At 42.8% G+C, this 19,146-nt stretch overlaps 1 protein-coding gene across 3 annotated transcripts in view; it reads right to left on the bottom strand.

Moving 5' to 3' along the window:
• Positions 1–18,451, bottom strand: part of USP9X (ubiquitin specific peptidase 9 X-linked) — a 212,498-nt gene extending 194,047 nt beyond the window's left edge. For all 3 annotated transcript variants that reach the window (XM_030576179.1, XM_030576205.1, XM_030576187.1), the window contains exon 1: positions 17,910–18,451. The gene's annotated coding sequence lies outside the window, so the exon portion shown is untranslated. The remainder of the gene's footprint in view (positions 1–17,909) is intronic.
• Positions 18,452–19,146: the final 695 nt, after the last annotated feature.

Below are 19,146 nucleotides of genomic sequence, written 5' to 3'. Positions count from 1 at the left end.
CCACAGATTTTGCAGATGTGCAAAATGTAACCATGTACACAATCTGGGCTCCTTAATCCCACTTTCCCTTCAGGGGCATATGAATACATCCATTATGGGTCTGGCTACCTCTCAAAGAGGCTCACATGGTCTGCTGGGCTTCTTACGCTTGGCTTCTCATTGAGAGGGCTCACACATCTCAGTGGACTCTTCTAGGCTCATTAGGCTTCTTCTTGATTGAGAGAAGGGAAAACATCGCAGTATTTCCCAAGCTCACTCACTGGTGGTACTAAAAATGTGTTCTCACGCACAGCTGATTGTGCATCTGCACAGTGTGCAGATAAAGATTTGTAATAAGTCCAATATATTGTACACATTCAAGGTGCCTTCATTTAAAAGACATTCACCAATTTTTTTTAAAGTGATCTATCAGTAATAAATATTCATATACTGCCAGCCGTAAATGTCACTCATGCCATTCCCTATGAAACTACACCTAAGCATTAGCACCATGTGCACTCCTACCACTCTAGTTCTACACTGAACTTCCATCAGCATAGCTCTCTCTGAAGGGTCTGAAAAATCCACACCCTGAGACACATACCTACACTAACCTAACTCCTAGTGTAGACAGCACTAAACCAACAGAAGAATTCTTCCGTCAACCTAGCTACTGCCCCTTGGGGGAAGTGCATTAACTACAGTGATGGAGGACCCTTCCCATCACTATGACAAGTGTCTGCACTGAAGCGCTACAGCTGTGTGCTGTAGAATTTTAAGTGAAGATATAGCTTGAGATGGGCAACATTAAAACCATTGCCATGGCACTAAAACACCACAAGATGATGGTGTCCCACTTCAGACTTTTCTTCTAAATAAGTTATACTGGGAAGCGTTTAAGTTTTCCTTAAAAAGTAGATTTTAAAAAAAAAAAACTTTGAACAAAGTGAGAATTCTACACTATATTTCTCTCATTAATTATGGACTATAAGCTATCCCCCTAAACTATGTAACCAAATAACTCACTGCAGGTTAGCTGCAAGTGGCAAAGAACTTGTATAGCAGTGATCCACATGCTCTGCTATGATGGTCAGCAACATTCTTATACTAACAGGGAAAATAGAGGCAACTTTTTAATTTCATTCTTGAATCTTGACATAGTTCAATTTTGTTAAATCCTCAACATTTTCTTTTAAATGCTTTCTAAATTCAACAAATACTCTGTTCCTCTTCTACTCTTCAGTCATGCTCATCATCAAGCACAATTTGAAGTCTCTCATCAATTACAGAAAAAGCTGATAATTATGAATATAGGTAAGGCTGCCTTACTTTTCATTATAAAACACTGTTTTCAGTAGCTTTAACTGTAAAACTTCAACCACTTGTGCTGAAATTTTCCACACTGGGCATCTGCCTCAGCCTGAAGATTTTTGTAATGTTTCAGCTAAAATAGTTTTTAAGAAAACAAAAGTTAGTGAAAAATGTTGTCCATATTCCAAAAACTCTTACAACCACTTTGTTGAAAAGCTCTAGATTCTCCGGGGGCGGGAGGGGGAGAGAAGAGAGGAGGAGAGAGAATCACTTCACACAAACTCTACAGAGTTGTTAGCTCACAGCTAAAATCTTTAAAGAATTTGTCTGCACTAAACTGCGCTACCCCCACATAACTCAAGATCTTATCTGTCTGAACATACCACAACCCCCAAAAGTGACTGAGCATACTCCAAGCCATGGCTGAAGACGACTTTTCCAGCAAGTGCTATTCCAGGCACAGGAACTGATGAACAGGTACATTCCCCACCATGTTTTCAATGTTCCTTCTGCTGGCACCTAGGGCAGCATGGAGAAGGATGCAGTCTGACTTGAATGCAGAGAGGTGAGAAGCAGAGAGCTGATGATGAGCAGTAGCAGGGGACAGAGAGGAGTGGGGGAGGGCCAGGGGGAGTTGAGGAATTAAAGAAGAAGGGGCAGGGCCAGAAGAGTTGATAACCAGCAGAGCACATTACCCTCCAGAATCTGGAACTGAAACCATTATTCCTGAGTCTCAACATTCCTTTGTTGTCTACTAAATGAATGTGAAACTCAAGGGCAAAATGTGTCACCATTCCCCACTAACTGACAAATCCACAGAAAAGACCACAGCCTTCAATTGCTAGCAATTATTCTGTTAGCTCATGCAGTTAAGGGGTATGCTGTGGATTTAAAAAGGTCTCTCTTCTGATGACCAATGTGGAGATCAATATAGTTTCATATGACGAATTTCAGATTTCTTTAATGGCTTTTCAAAAAAATCAGGAAATTACAAATTACAAAAACTACATTAAAAGAACCTTAACGTTACAAAATAAAGCACTCAAATTAAGTGGCAAGATTAAGGTTGTATGGGCAAAGTTACTTTTGTCCCCCTTATGTATGCATTTTGATACAATCTGTAGTTACAAAGTCACACATTTTTTTCCACAGGACCACTACCTCATTCAGTTCATAGGGTAGACAGAGTTCAGGGCTGTTTGGAGAATGAGGCTGATGTCCGCAGGACCCTTGCCTCAACTACTGAAGAAGCTGAAAAGTGTGTACTGAGCAAGCCAGGGGATTGTAGGAAGAGAAAGGAAGGTCTTGTAGTTAAGGGAGCTGAATGTCACTCTGGAGAATTGGATTCTATTCCTGTCTCTGGAACAAAGTTTCTATGTGTTGCTTGGTAAGTCACAAACTAAAATTTCCCACAGGTGGCAACTAACTGCATGTTCCTCATTTTCTAAATCTCTATCTTGAGATACCAAGGGCCTAATTTGCACAAGGGGCAATCTCTCAACTGTAAGTGAAGTCAATGAGAGCTGTGTTTTAAATGCATGAAGGGCTCTAAAAATGCTAAATACTCTGAAAAATCAGACCCTAGGCAGCTCAAATTGTGGACCCAATATTAGTAACACTTGACAGTTTGCCCTTGAACTATTTGTGACTCAATTCCCCATCTGTAAAATGGTGAGAACACTGCCTCCTCACCTTGTGAAGATAAATTCATTAATGCTTATGAAGCACACAGATGTTAAGGTAAGATTGCCAATGAGAAGCTCATGAAAAATTAATTCTGTTTTCAGTGCTGAATTTGGATGGTATGCAACAAATAAAGCCTAGGATAAGGAAGTGATTATTGTAGTAGGGAATTTTCCCCATGCGTAAGGATAGCATGAGAGAGAACATAAAAGGGAAAGAGACTGGCTGATACATGGTTAAGACTGGGAATGCTGGCAGAGAGAAGACAGGAGTTGATGTCATGAAAAGTTACCAGATCAACTAAATGGAATGAGGGGCCAGTCAGAGGCAATGGGATACAGCAACTGGGGCAGCCCCACTCTGCTCAGCCCAGCATGAGTGTGGGCATGGCACCACTGTAAACTTCATACTCCACCCTAACTCAGCCAAGATAGGTGGAGAAAAGTAAAAATAGAACCATGAGGAAAATACAAGGATGAGACAGCACAGAGAAAAACAAGGGAATAAGAGCAAAGGAAGATCCCAGGCTAAAAGTGGTAAAATTGGAAGAGAAAAGGAAAAAAAGTCTGATGCTTTGGTTAATTATAGAAACCAACACAATCTTCTGTGACAGAGGGAGAAAAAATACAATAGACCAAATGGAACAAAGAAAAACTCAAAGGTAGTGAGGGAGAAAATGAACAGTGATAGTTAGCTATGACACAGTAAGTTTCCACTGTAAGACCATGTTTTCAGTAAGTTTCTCAGACCTGAGGACCACCTCTGTGCAGCTCAAAAGCTCCTCTCTTTTACCAAAAGAAGCTGATCCAATAAAAGATACTACCTCACCCACCTGGTCTCTCAAGTGAAAGACCTGACAGTAATTGTATCAGATCCATACAGAATTCAATTTTTACTATTCCTTAAAAGCTTAAAAAAATTAACAGCGTAACTAAACAGTTTAGATCTGATTAAATAAAAAAGTAACTTGGTTCTTCTGTAGGCACCTAAAAAGAAAAAAGACATGGTTTGTTTAAAAAAAAAGAAAGACAAAGAAGCAGTTTTATAAAAATTTTTATAGCTATTGTGCGTTTTCAAAATCATACAGTACAGTCCGGTTTACACGCGTATCCACTTAAAGCACAGTAGCACCATGCCTCCCAGTTCTACCTATTTAACATGCGAGACTTCTTAACACGTGGTACAGGAACTTGCTATGTAGCACTACAGATTTGCTCACTAACTCACTGACATAGAAATCGACAGAAAATCGACAGGAACTGTGGAGTGGAAACATGTTGTACGTCTTTACCGATATTGGTAAAGTAGTATCACGCCCGCTTAGTCTTTGTCACACTAGAGATATATATATTATATAGTAATATATACACTATATTAGAAAATTTTAACCATAGGCCTAATATAATGGTAGAAAGCAAGCATCAGCGTTCCTACACTGTAGAAGAAAAGCTAGCTGCAACAGATCAAGTAAATAGCCGAGAAACCCAGGCCAAAGTTTCAAAAGATATTGGGACTTCCAAATCTACTCTCCGAAGATGGCTAAAAAACTAATCTAAACTGAATGGCTTTGTACAAAATATCCATTCTGCTGTGGGGCTTACATGAAAACATGTGCGCTATTCAACAAAACCCACAACAAAGCCATGCGCACATGGTTTGTTCAGGAAAGGCTGAAAGGAATGCCGCTAAGTGGGCCAATTCCTCAAGCCCAAGCGACAATATTTGGAAATTTAATGGGGGATGAATCATTCCAAGCCAGCAAGGGGTTTATAAGTAGTTTTAAAAAGAGTCATAGTATAGCGCAGGTATCGATTTCTGGAGAAAGCTGATCAGCCGATGAATCGGCCACCAACACGTTTCCCGCCAAGTTAAAATCTATTTCACAAAAGAAGACTACCTCGAAGAACTTTATAATTGTGATAAAACCGCTTTATTTGCAAAACTGCTACCTGATAAGACTTTAGCCTTTAATTACAAGACACAGAAAACAGCTGGATTTAAAAAAAATAAAAGATCGCGTGACTCCTCTTTTTTGTAGTAAGACGACAGGCAGCAATAAGCTTACCCCTCTTCTCATTGGCCGCTTTCATAACCCTCGCTGCTTTAATCACCTCAATAGAGCCAAACTGCCAGTAATATACACTAACAGCAAAAATCCTTGGATGACAAGACACATTTTTGAGGACTGGTTCCACAACAGCTTTGTTCCAGCTGTTTGTAAGCATCTGCGGTCGAAGACTCGAAGCCAAAGCACTTTTGCTGCTTGACAATTGTCCAGACCATCCTCCAGCCGAATCACTGTTATTGAGCGATAGAAAAATTCAAGTACTATACCTTCCATTCGACAACATCAAAAATTGAACTTTTAGACCAAGGCATTATTCAGAATTTTAAAAACAATCATCAATGAGAGCTGATTTCGGCAATCGGGTCATGCACATCTTCAGGCATTTCTGAATTTCTGAAACAGTTAAACATGAAGGAAATTAATTTAGTTAAAAAAGCTTGGGACAGGGCAAAACAAAAGTCCATTGAAAACAGCTGGATGAAGGATCTCGGTGATGCCTTTTCTGTCACTCGGAAAACTCCAACAGTGGCACTGATTCAGAGCCAGACTTTGAAGGATTTTCGAAAGAAGTAGTCCTACAAACACACACACACACACACACACAGACAAAACAGGATAAAGGTAAACTTCTCTTTCAAATGATGAAAGATTTTAGTTTGGATATATCGCTGGAAATCTTAACCAAGTGGCTGGGGATGGATGAAGATTGCCCAATTTCAGAATTTCTGTCCTCAGAAGAAATATTAACAGGCTGCGAGGCTATGTCGGACTGCGAAAACGATGGCGAGAATTCTAATAACGCAGGCCTAAATGACAATGATGAGAATGTCACTGAAAAGGTAAAAATTTCACCCACAGAAGCCCTTAGTGATGTAGAAACTGTTGTAAGATTTATGGAGGACGAAAATGCAGAAAATATCAAAATAATTCATCTGCGGCGAAAGACAGACTTCATAAGAAAAAAATGCAAGCATGAAAGAGCAGAAAATAATGGCTTTTTAAAGCGAATCAGACACTTTTTTCAGCATGGCCCTCTTAACCCATGGTCCGTTAACATGCGGTCATGATGGCTTGACTACTGACATCCGCGCGTAAACGGGTCTGTACTGTACTAACACAGGTGTTCTCAAACTGGATGTTGCGAGGTTATTACACGGGGGTTGTGAGCTCTCAACCTCCACCGCTAAACCCCGCTTTGCCTCCAGCATTTATAATAGTGTTTATTATTATTTTTTTAAGTATTTTTAATTTATGGGGGGGAGTGTCGCACTCTTAGGTTGTTCTGTGAATGGGGTCACCAATACAAAAATTTGAGAACCCCTGGACTCATTGGACCCCAATTATCTTTTTTTGCAAGCTTCACAAGTGAGCAAAAACTGTAAAATTAGACCAGTGGTTCTCAACTTATTTTCCATTGGGGGCCACGCATGCAGCTGTGTGTATTACGTGGGACGCATGCACACTACACACCTGGCCCTGAGTATGTTACCTGGGCCACAGCTGTGTGCTGATTTTTGCAGCAAGTGGCCCAAAATTTAAGAACTACTGTATTAGACTACGCATATAAAGATCAAGCATCTTCATAGTGAACACATCCTTAAACTTCAGCACCAAGTTGTGCAGTCTTGATGAGCAGACCTGAAGTTTAGGAAGAGTTTATATTAAATCTGGTTGGAGAGAGATTAATTTAGATTGTAAGAGTTACTGTAAAAGTAAACATGAGCAGCTCCTATCCACCAAAATTAAGATGACTGATTGAAAAAAAGGTATATTTATTAGGTATTTGTTCCTATTGGAAGACACTGACTAGCTCAGTTTCTGTACAACACAATCATTTTTTACTTAAGAGTCAAAGTTGAAAACAACAAAACAAAAAACAAAAAACAGCTATACATCTGGTTTGCTCCACAAAATTAACACCCATAAAACTGAAGAACTAAAAGTTCTCAGGTAAAATGTGACTTTTTTTTTTTATATAAAGTAAGCCAAAACAGCAACATTAACAGATAAGAATTTTCCCAAATGAACCATATTACTTTGAACAAGATATTAGTTCTTACTGTTCTGTTACCAAACACATTACTACCGATTAGACTAAACAAAGAAAAGATTTGGACTGAGGAATAATTCTGATTTCTGAGCAGCAAATTTTTGTTTAGAATTTAAACAATTTTAGAATTGTAAAGTCTTTTTTTAAGTACTTAAATCATTGCAATTATCCTAAAGTCAGCTGGCATAGTGAGAAGCGGAAGTTGAGATCCTTTCCTGACTATACACGTCACACACCAGTATTCAGCTCATATTAGCCTGATTTTCAGAGGTGCTTGGCAAATCCCACTGAACTCAAGGAGAGATTTAGTCACTCTTCACCAGGGAAAGGGAGGCAGGGAAAGATGTCTTATATCCACCTAGAGAGGAACTGTAGTCTAGTGGCTACAGCACAGGCAAAGAGTCAAGAGACCACAGTTCTCTAGGTCCAACAGACAATAACTTGCTATGTAACTTGTCTATTGTTAAACAACATCTCTTTGTCTCAGCTTTCCCACCTCTGAAACAGAGATAATTGAACTATGCAAACTGCAAGCTTTGGAAGAAAAGTGTATCAAGAATAAAATATAATTGTGAACTTCAAAACACTTTACAAATATTAATTAATCCTTGCCACCCATGTGAGAAGTATTATGCTCAGTGTTGGGAGAAAAGAAAAAAAAAATTATTCACTTATGGGGAGATGCTTTCCCTGGTGACCTGGAAGTGGTGAAAGGAGATCTAAGCTCAATTTCTGTAGAATCTAACCTTTCATGTTTTAAAAATTAAGTCCCCACTCCATGCAGTTAGGTAAAAACCTTCCAAGTGTGAACTGACGATGAAGCAATGCAGTCTGAGTATTTAGACAGCCTCTGCTATTACTCACTGCATTGTCAAAGAGGAACACAGTGAAATTAAGTTTTTGGTCATTTTCACTACTGCTTTTCAGCTATCTCTAGGCCGCAATGAAACTTGCTGTTATGGGGGAAGTTGTAAGAAACAGCAGAAGCAAGCACTATCCAAGAGGCAACAATGAAAAAAAAAGTGGAGGCCAAGCCAGGGATCTACTAGGAGACATCTCTGCATCCTCCTATCAAGCAATACCAGCCAAGACTTGGGCAGGAGGACGCTAGTAAAGACCGCCACTCAAAGTCAGAAGACACAGGGGCTGGAGTGCTGGCAAAGATGGAGAAAAAAAAATTCCCCCTTCCAACACACAAGGAAGAAGATCTTCAAATTCAGACATCTACTAGCAAGAGGCTATTAAAGATGGAGCCTCTGAGCAAGGTCAAAGCATCTTAGAAGGAATCTCAGCAACTGCAGGTGGGACTTCTCAACAAAGGTCTTGTTTTGCACTCCCCTCCCCCGGTGCCCCTCTCTTCCCATTTTTCATACTGATCAAAATTCCAAGCCCTATTTTCCCAGTTTTACAGACAGGAAAGCTAAGGCAAAGAAATTAATGGTTTACCCGATGTCACAGAAGGAGTCAACTTCATAAGCCTTGTCTACACCAAGAAAATTACTCACTGATGACAACAAATGTCAGTAACAGGGGCAGCTGAACTGGTGCTGAACATAATTTAGTGCAAACAGGCAAGGACAAACCTTGCTCTGCACCATTTTGAAAACCACAGCTAAGCCCTGCTCTGACCAGATGTGGGGAATGGAGAGAGAGAAAAAGGGAGCAAAAATAGTGGTGGAAATAGAGTAGAGTAGAAAGAAAAAGAAAAGTGGACATGGTGTGAGACTTGGGGGGAGGGAACATGGCCTTGGCAGTTTGACAGCTTAGGTAGCTATGATGAGAAAAAATTGCCTTAGTTACACTGGTGATCAGTTGGCAAGAGCAAATGTCCAGTTTTGCCAAACAAAAGTTGGGACATCTGGAACCAAAATGAGAAGTATGGTCATCCTAGGCTAGAGGTCCCCAAACTTTTCCAGTCTGCCCCCCTCATCCCCAGGAGCCAGGGCTGGGACCTGTGGTTGGTGGCTGAGAGTGGCAGCAGAGCCAGAGCTGGGCCTAGGGACAGGGCTAGTGTGGGGACAGAGTGGAGATGGGGGTAGGGCTGGGCCCTGCTGCATCCCAGCAAACGTTCCTCCATGCCTTCCTATGGGAGCATATCCCACAGTTTGAGAGCCACTTCCCTAGGCTGTGGTAAGAGCTGCTCAGGGAGCCCGAGCAGCTGTAGGGAGTCCCAGACCCTGCACCTACCTTGGGCTGGGGGCCAGGGGGCTGTTCTTGTGTCCCAAGACCTTGTCCCTGCACCCAGGAGCAGGTGGAGGGTCCAGGGTTCCCCACAGTGGCCCAGGCTCCCTGGAAAGCTCATACCATGGTCCAGCTTCCAGGGCGTTTGAGGGGAGGGAAACAGAAGGAGTGGCGGGGGGCCATGTGGGAAGCCCAAATGTTCTTTGTGTCCAGGACCCTACTATATCTTAATCCACCTCTGCAGGGACCATGGAAAAAAAGTACAAGAGACATCTGAGGTATTAATGAAAACTGACAGTAACACTTTAGCCTGCTCAGAAAAAAGATTAAAGCATTACTGTCAGAAAAGATATTTTTCTTTAAATTTATTAAGTCAAAATGCAAGAACTAGCATTGTGAAGTTTCAGGTTCCACTAAAGTTAATCATGTGCCACAGGGGTCCACCAATATGGAGATCTGTGCAGAATTTGAGCTTAAAACAGCAGATCAAATCACTGATTTTTCTGGACAAAGCTATCGTATTTCCAGCCAAGCTCCAGATTTTATATATTTTCTGGGACTATGCCACAGTTTTTAAATGACTGAATATTATCACAACCAAACACCTATCAGAACTGGATAAAAAGGAAGGTTCAAATCATGAATGATTAACATTTCTTTTACTCTTGCAAATGACAAATAAAACATCAATAGCCTAAATCTAGGATTCCATGCTTTACCAAAATTTTAGGCTAATGTGTTTTCACTCCCCAAACCCTGTAAAAGGGTAGACTAAATAAAATCTTCCAATAATCCCTTTTTTTTTTTCTTTCTTTTATTAAGTTAAAAATCATGGATGGACTTAGTTTGATGAAACTTGTTAAAAATGTGCTAAATATTTTAACTGGTACAACAGAAACTAGAAAAAATAACCACTAGTATATAAAAACATATACTGAGATGCCAATATTGTTTGATAGTAACATTTCTCATTGTATAATTTACAGTGCTATTATGGAAAACCAACAAAGAAATTTTTAAGAGAGGCTTCCCCTCCACAGACTTGTAAGCGGTTTAATTTCTAGTACAAACGGATCAATGACCTAGAAGCAAACCCACATTTCTAGAACGTCTGTGTCTAGAACTTTTGAGGGAAACCCACCTCAAAAAATTGTGTCTTTGATGAGAGGCATATTTCGATATAATTCTACACATTCCTAAAGAATCTGCAAGTTTAATGAGATTCAGCTTCCCCCCTCCAAGCCCCTTTTGCTGTTTTACAGTTACCGAGACCCATGTGGTATCCAGAACATTTCAAAGGGTCACATGGCAGCTCCTGCGGCTCCTGTCCCACAGGACTGGCCAGGCTCATCTCCCTGCTCCAGGGACCGCAACCTCTTATCTCACCACCACTCAGGTTTGGTCCAGCCATCATGACAATGGGAGTCCAGGTAGGCCAAATTTGAGTGAGTGGCACTGCAAGCCCATGAGCCAGGTCACAACGCCACTCACACAGAACTGATCCAGTTAGGTGAGCGGGGCCAAACCTCAGTGGCACTGCAACCCCAGAAGTTGCAACACTCAGAGTAGAGAGCCAAGCCAAGTGCAGTGCAACCAGCCTCACAGCACAGGGGCTGCAGGAGCCGTCACTGCGGGGTGAGTGCTAGCAAGACCACCCTCTCACCCCCAGGGGCAGGATCTGACTGAAATTACCCTAGGGCCTCCACCTCCAGACTATTTACTGGGTCACCATAAGAATTTACAAATGGGACCTGAGCCCAAAAAGGTTGAGAATCCCTGACCTAGAATATTAAAGATCCCATTCTGCAAATACATGTACTTTACTCTATTCCAGCCCTACTGAAGCTATGTGCATAAAGTTAAGCATCTGCTTAAGTGTCAGAAAGATTGCAGTGCCTAGGGGATCTATAATGCTAAGTACAGCAAAACCTGCCAAGAGCAACCACTCATCTGAGTTAGCAAAAGTGGTCACTTGTAAGACGTGGTCTCTCTTCAAAGATTTGCACAGCAGACAGTGGTCATATTCCATGGCTTCTGCAAGAAGTTGCTCATAACAGCTGGTCTCTCTCAAACAGGTTTTACTATATATGCCTTGTGCATCAAAGGAAGTCATATTAGATCAACTTGTAAATACAGTTTTCCAGGTCAATCAATGTTTATATTCAGCTAGTTGCAAAAGATACCATTTGTCTACAAGAAATGCAGTTGTCTGTTACACTTCAGGTACCATGGAAAAACAGTCCAGAACCTAGTGAAAAAGAAGCCCATACAATCAAGCAATTTTCCCAAAGTAAGCAAATATGAAAATGTAAGGTCTTTGTTTTATTCCATCAATGTTTGAATTCCTACTATCATCCCAAACACGTCAATAACTAGAAGACAAGATAGCAAGTCCTATCCAACAGCTCAGAACTGAACTTTCTGAAGTACGAGAATAAAATTAATTGTTTTGAACAAAGAAGAAATATTAGTAAAGTTCACAATGAAAAATTTAACAGGAATTTGGTGCATTAATTTCCTTTTTTTCAAAAAATTCCACTTTGGAATGCTGTCACCTTTTTAATTTATTCCTCCCACCCCACGTTAGATGCTCGTACCTGAGCTGTCTTATACCTTTACTGATGTCCAATTTGACAAATCATCCAGCAGGTCACTAAGTCAGGTTTATTCTATTTACAGGAAATGCGTGATGTAAGCATGTGGTGTGGGGGAATCCCTAAAGTCTCCCAGGGATTCCACAAGCAAAGTTCTGAGAGGGTAAAATTAAGACAAATGGACAAATTCAGAAACCCTGTCCACACTAAGCAACAACTGTCGGAGGGCCTAGTTAGAACAAAATTGTCCCACCCAAGTTAAAACATGATTCTGTATTCAAGCATAGCTGGAACCCTTTTTTAATCGCATTCCCAAGTAAAGCTATCACCATGGCTCTGTTCAGGAATACGGTCAAAAAGTACAGTTTTTAAAAAGGCTGTTATATCCATTATGACAATATTATGTCAAAGCTAAAAAAGTTTTAAATGCCACCATATCCATGGGAGAAAAAAATTACAAGATTAAAATATGAGAAGTCTGGTGGTAATTCTAGAATCCAAAAGAACTCAACCTTTGAACTTTTCATCTAATATAAATTACATAATGTTATCATCACACACAAGCACGTACTTTATATCACAGACTATGCACCATAATCTTAGTTCTGCCACCTAGAAACGGTGGCAGCATTTTATCACCCTTGTAGCCACACTCTCTTTGCATACAAGGGGTGTATGGTCTGTGACATATAGCAGCTGAGGTAATAGTAAGGTATTGTGCTTGCAGGTGGAGGATTAGAAGGTATGTACTGTTAAGGTATGTCTACACTGCATAGGAGAGCAAACCTCCAAGATTGGCCCATAGACTTGCATTAGTGGGGCTCGCAACAGGGCACTAAAAATAGCTGTGTAGATGTGGTGCCTCTGGCTGGAGCTCAGGCTCTGAAGCCTTAGGGGCCAAGGGGGCTTCAGAGCTCAAATACCAGGCCAACCTGCAATGTCAAAGCACCATCTACACAGCTATTTTTAGAGCACTAGTGCAAGATCCATTAACATGGGTCTCTGTACCCAGGCTGGTAGGCTTGCTCCCAGATACAGAGTAGACATACTTTTAGATCAGGGATTCTCAAACTGGGACTCCTCAAGGGATCATGAGATTTTTACCCGGGGGCCATCAAGTGATCCATTCCCTGTCGCCCATTTCCAGCTTTGGGCAAATGGACTAGGAATACCCATCCCTGCCAATAGCCATTGATGGACCTATCCTCCATGAATTTATCTAGTTCTTTTTTGAACCCTGTTACAGTTTTGGTCTTCACAACATCCTCTGGCAAAGAGTTGCACAGGTTGACTGTGCATTGTGTGAAGAAATTTTTCCTTTTGTTTGTTTTAAACCAAATTTCATTTGGTGACCTAGTTTGTGTTATGAGAAGGAGTAAACAACATTTCCTTATTTACTTTCTTCACGTCAGTCATGATTTTAAAGACCTCTATCATATTCTCCCTTAGTCATCTCTTTTCCAAGCTGAGAAGTCCCAGTCTTATTAATCTCTCCTCATATGGCGGCCATTCCATACCACTAATCATTTTTGTTGCCCTTTTCTGAACCTTTTCCAATTCCAATATATCTTTTTTGAGATGGGGCGACCACATCTGCACGCAGTATTCAAGATGTGGGCGTACCATGGATTTATACAGAGGCAATATGATATTCTCTCTCTTATTATCTATCCCTTTCTTAATGATGCCCAACATTCTGTTCGCTTTTTTGACCATCGCTGCACACTGAGTGGATGTTTTCAGAGAACTATGCACAATGACTCCAAGATCTCGAATGGTAACAGCTAAAATTTAGATCCCCATTTTGTATGTACAGTTGGAATTATGCTTTCCCAATGTGCATTACTTTGCATTTATCAACACTGAATTTCATCTGCCATTTTGTTGCCCAGTCGCCCAGTTTTGAGAGATCCTTTTGTGGCTATTTGCAGTCTGCTTGGGATTTAACTATCTTGAGTAGTTTTGTACCATCTGCAAATTTTGCCACCTCACTGTTTACCCCTTTTTCCAGATCATTTGTGAATATGTTGAATAGGACTGGTCCCAATACAGACCCCTGAGTGCCCTGGGGGACACCACTATTTCTCTCTCTCCATTCTGAAAACTGAACATTTATTCCTCCCCTTGGTTTCCTTTTAACCAGTCACCAATCCATGAGAGGACCTTCCCTCTTATCGCACTGTCAGCCACCACCCCAAGCCCCGCTTGGCCTCCAGCATTTATAATGATGTTAAATATATTAATAGGCGTTTCTAGTTTATAAGGGGGTCACACTCAGAGGCTATGTGAAAGGGGCCACCAATACAAAAGTTTGAGAATCACAGCTTTAGATAGCTTAACTTTTTCTTTGTCTGGATTAGTGTAAGGTACATTGTGTGTAGCAACCCTTACTTCCTCCTCAGTAAGTCTGTGTGTATTATTACATTATAATGTTAGATGACACACTGTAAAATACAAAGGAGAAAGACTACAAACCAGTACCATAGGTATATAAGATTATTTTTTGCAAAAGATATACCATCTTCTATGATACTAAAAGAATGTCCAACTACTCAAATTTAGTTCACATAATACTCCTGAACTACAACTTTAGCCCCTAAATTTAAAACAAATATGACAAGAGCAATACAACTATTATGTACTACATTTTTAAGGATTCACCCAATAATCAAGTTAATGGTTAAGAAGAGCCAATATTTCCAAAGCATGATTTTCCTAGAAAAATAGTGATTCTTGAACAGTGGAAAGAATTTTCACTTAAGCACTTGGATATTAAACAGTAGCATCCCAAATTATAAAGTAAACACTAAAAACAGTTTTGGAAGAGATATAAACCCTTATGTTTATAACCTCTAACTACTAGGTATTAGGAGAAAACTTTCCCCTTGTGCAAATTACTTCTCATTAGGGTTTCTAACATCTTCATCAGAGACCACTGATTTTGACTCCTGTCGGTGACAGGATACTGGATCAGACAGACCACTGGTCTGAATCAGCATAACAATTTCAGTACTCCTTAGAATGCAAGTAAGGATAAAAGCATTGTTTCTTCCTTAAAAATATGATCATAAACTGAAGGAAGTAATTTAATTTTAAATTAGATTTATGTTTATCAGTAAAAATGTTCTCAAAATTATGCTGCATTTTAATTCTATTTATCAGCTAACAAACACTTTTTCAGAAAAAACAGGTATCCTGCCTGAAATCCATGTAATTGTTAAATTCTATTAATACTTTAAATAGAGTTGAGTATATTGGGAAAAAATAAAAAGGTTCCTATGACTCTTGAAGAAAAATCCTCAATAATAAAGTAGATGTGATTAAAAATAACTTTTAGATACACACTCAACAACAAAATTCTTATTCAGTTTTACTCAGGATATCTGACATTTTGATAAGCCCTAAATGAATTGCATAGTTAGACCTGAGAACCTCTGCAGGAGAATACTACTGTGGTTTCTTTACTGTAGACATTTCTAGTTCCTCAAGTGGCTATTTACTTATCTTTTCTCATTTTCTTTGAAACAATTCCAGCATTTTCAGTACAATACATAACTGATAAGACTGGATACATAAGGGCTTGACAAAGCCCTGGCTGGGATGATTTAGTTGGTGTTGGTCCTGCTCTGAGCAGGGGATTAGACTAGATGACCTTCTGATGTCTCTATTCCAACCCTAATATTCTATGATGCTAATAGAAATGGGGGTTGCTTTACACTGCGGGGTACCCTCAAACATGAATGCACTAATATAGGAAACAAAACAAAGGGAGTGGTGTCTAAAGATGCAAAAGCCACACATGGTCTGCTCCCACTGCCCTTATTGATTGGTACGTACAGAAGCAGCCCTTCCTGTCTGTTCAGTAGGAAATAGTATCACCGGAAGAGTAAATTCATGAAGATATGAAGCAGCAAGCTGGAAACAGTAAGATGACAGGTTGCTCAAAGGAAATGTTTTAAAAAGACTATACGAAGAGGCAAGATGATAGAAAGGGCATAAGATAAAACTGAAAAAGTAGAAGAAAAAGTGATGCAAATCTATGGGTTTATTTTTAACCTAAAACCTTTTTTCACATAACTAGATGTTCAAGGTTCTTCCACTGCAGTTTACTCTAGATTATACTGATTATGTCTTTATTCAGAGCTATCTTTAAGTATCTACGACATCCAGCGCAGCTGGACTTTCCTCTCCTGCTCTAAATACTGCAACTGAGGGAAATAATTTTAATGTTTGGGAAATATGGCCAAGAAAACTGCTGTGTTCTTCTGGTTTGAGAAAACAAATGGTGCTGCTGCCTTGAAAATAATCATTACATGTTTAACAAAAACCTCAAAATCAGTATACAGCAGGATTAAGATTCTGCTGAAATAGTTGGCTTCATCCTACAAGTTCCTCAACCAGGAATACTAAAAGAGGAAGCCTCACCATTTTATCATAAGCAGCACCCAAAAGATCCAAGATGTAGTTAGCAGTTTGAAATTTGTAGATAACTGCTAATCTGTTACCCATAACCTCTCAAGGTAGACATGCCACTACAGCTACCTAATCAGCAAAGACCCAATCCTCTCAAAATTTACCACCAGTCCCATAGCCCAGCACAACTGTAGTTAGCTAGCAAATGGATAAGAAGCAGCCCAGAGACAGACAAACCTGCAAGTCAGTTTGCCAGAGCAAGTGTTACTAGCATATTTAGCACTATATACATATAAAAATTAGCCAGGTTTTAAAAATTTAGGCCTCAATCCTCCAGTTAGGTCCAGATGGGCAGATCCTTGCACATACCCAAAATGACTTCAGGGGGCTTTGCTCAGATGCAAAGGTCCACCCACACTGAACCCATATCAGGTTCAAAGATTTAAAACAATTTGCAAACAAAATCAACATGCCTGAGAGAACCATAATACACACCTGATTTGTATAAAGATTTTAATCCTTTCAAAATTCTAATTAGAATTACACATTTTTATATTGATAAATTAATTTTTGCTACATGATCAGTCAATACACAACTTGATTCCTGGACAACAATAATCAAATTAAAAATGGCACCTTACAACCTAGGACATTTATATAGAAACAAGTTTATCTGGCAATAACAAAAGACTGGTCATATGGATTTTTCATATACATCCTCACTGTAAGCAGACAATGGTGCCAAAAGTGAGGTAGAATAGTAGTTAGATAACTCCAGTGTGTGTGCATGGGGGGGGTTCCTGTGCTCATCTCCTCAATTAGCTGAAATGATGGCCTACATGTTATAAATTATGTCCCAATTGTCAAGCCTCAGATATTAATCTCAAAGTAACGTTTTAACACTGGTGAAAAGAAACAACTGGAAAGTCTTAAGTTGTCATTTTGGAGAACTAACAGGGTGAACTAAAGAGAAAGGGGCATAAAGAGGGAAAGCCGTTTTCCACATAGAAAGAGTTTTATTAGGAATGGGAGCTACACACTTCGCCTGCACCTGTGTTAATAACGCTTACAACGGGTGGGAGTGAGCTGGTGCTGCTGGATTTCACTCCCATTTGGGGGAAGAGTCTGAACAGGGCCTTATTTCCAGGCGTAGCCCTGGCCTACACGGCTCCAATCACTCCGCTTCAGTAATGGCGCTTGGTGTGAAATGAAACGAGACTCGGAAGAGGTAAAAGCGAGTGCAGCTCTGCCTGGGGCCCCCCTCACCCAAGCAGTCCAGGGAGGGGCCGCCCGGAGGACACACTCCCCGAGGGACCAGGGCGGGTACGCTCCCTCCAGCCTGCCTCGCAGCCCCGCACAGGACGGGGAGAGGATGGGACGCTGTCAGCCATTTTCCCTCACGCTCCAAAACACAGCGATGCACGGACACGCTGCGGGGGCGGCGGCGGCGCCGCCGCCACCTCCCCTCCCCCCCGCAGCCATAACACAGCGGCCTCCGGCTCCTCACTCCGCCCAGGGAGCCTCGTCCCCCAGGGCTACGGGCCGCTCAGCCTGCGCCTCCCTGCGCTCAGCGCGGCCACCGGCTGCAACACGACCCGCTCCCCGCCACCCTGCCCCGGCCCATGCTCACCCCTGCACGGTGTCCTCTTCTCCCGCTGCTGCCGCGGCCCGCTCCCTCCCTGGGTGCTGCTGCTGCAGACGATGCGCCGCCGGGGGCTGTCTCATCCCAGGCAGCCAGTGGGGCAGCGAGTCATACTCGGCGTAAGGCCGGCAGGGGGAGGGGGCTGCTCGTTCCCGGGCCCCGCGGCGCTGTGCGGATTATCCGCGCTCGGATCCCGGCCCGGCCACTTGGCTCCCTCCGGCAGCGGCACCGGGGCGTCTCTCCTGCGTCACCAGCTCCTGCCCGGCAGCCCGGGGCTTGGCCGGGGCCTGTACGCTCCGCCCCGTCCGGGGCTCAGACACACACCCGGGGGAGGGGCGCACACGCTCTCCGCGCCTCTCACCGGGGCCTGGGCTCGGCAGAGGGAGGGGCCGGCACTAGCCGCTCGCTGCGTGCACGGGGCGGAATAAAACAGATAGGGCGGCGCGGCCGGTTTCTCGTTCCCGGCGCTGGCGTCTCGCTACGTCCTGGGCAATATGGCGGCTCCGGCAGCGCTGGGCCAGCGGCGCAGACTCCGACTCAGCGCGACGGCGGCCCCGCCACCCAAACAGCGTGACCCCCCCTCGCCGTGTGTCACTCAGCCCGACGGCGGGGCAGGCCTGGCGGCGGTCACCGCCCCCTCGGGGCGCGCGCGCGGGGCTCGGCGGGGGGGCGGGGCGGCCTGGCCGCGTTCACTGGGGCTGGGGGCTGCGCGGCCGTTTCATGTCAGTTAGGCTCGTTTGGGTTCCATTGTGACCCGCTGTGCGAACAGCGCCGCCGCGGAGAGCCCGGATAATGACGTCAACACTTCCTGCTGGGGGTGGGGGTGGGGGAGGGGGAGGTGGAACAGGAACGCGCGCTGCAGCCTGGCGCAGCCGCTGACGTCCCCCTCCCCCGCGGGGCTGGGAGCCCCGCCTCACGCTGAGTAGCCCCGCGAGCCGCTTTCCGGCCCCGCGCAGCGGCCCAGGCAGGTGGGGCCCGGGGAGAGGAGGAGCAACGGCTCGGCAGGCAGCCGCGCTGATTGCCGACTCGAGGCATTCCGGCCGCACTTCGCCGAGCACCGGGGTGACCGTGGCTTAGGGCACAAGCAGTGGGCGTAACGCGTAACTGCCCGAGGAGGCACTGCACCTCGCCCTGGCACGGATTCTACAGAAAGGCTGGGAAAAGTTCAGTGCGAAACAGGTTCCTGCGGCTGCCTGGCGCAATGTGTGCAGACATGCTGCAGCAC

Source organism: Gopherus evgoodei, chromosome 1, assembly GCF_007399415.2.
Source record: "Gopherus evgoodei ecotype Sinaloan lineage chromosome 1, rGopEvg1_v1.p, whole genome shotgun sequence".
Lineage (NCBI taxonomy): Eukaryota > Metazoa > Chordata > Testudines > Testudinidae > Gopherus > Gopherus evgoodei.
This window is presented reverse-complemented; position numbering and strand designations above follow the sequence as displayed.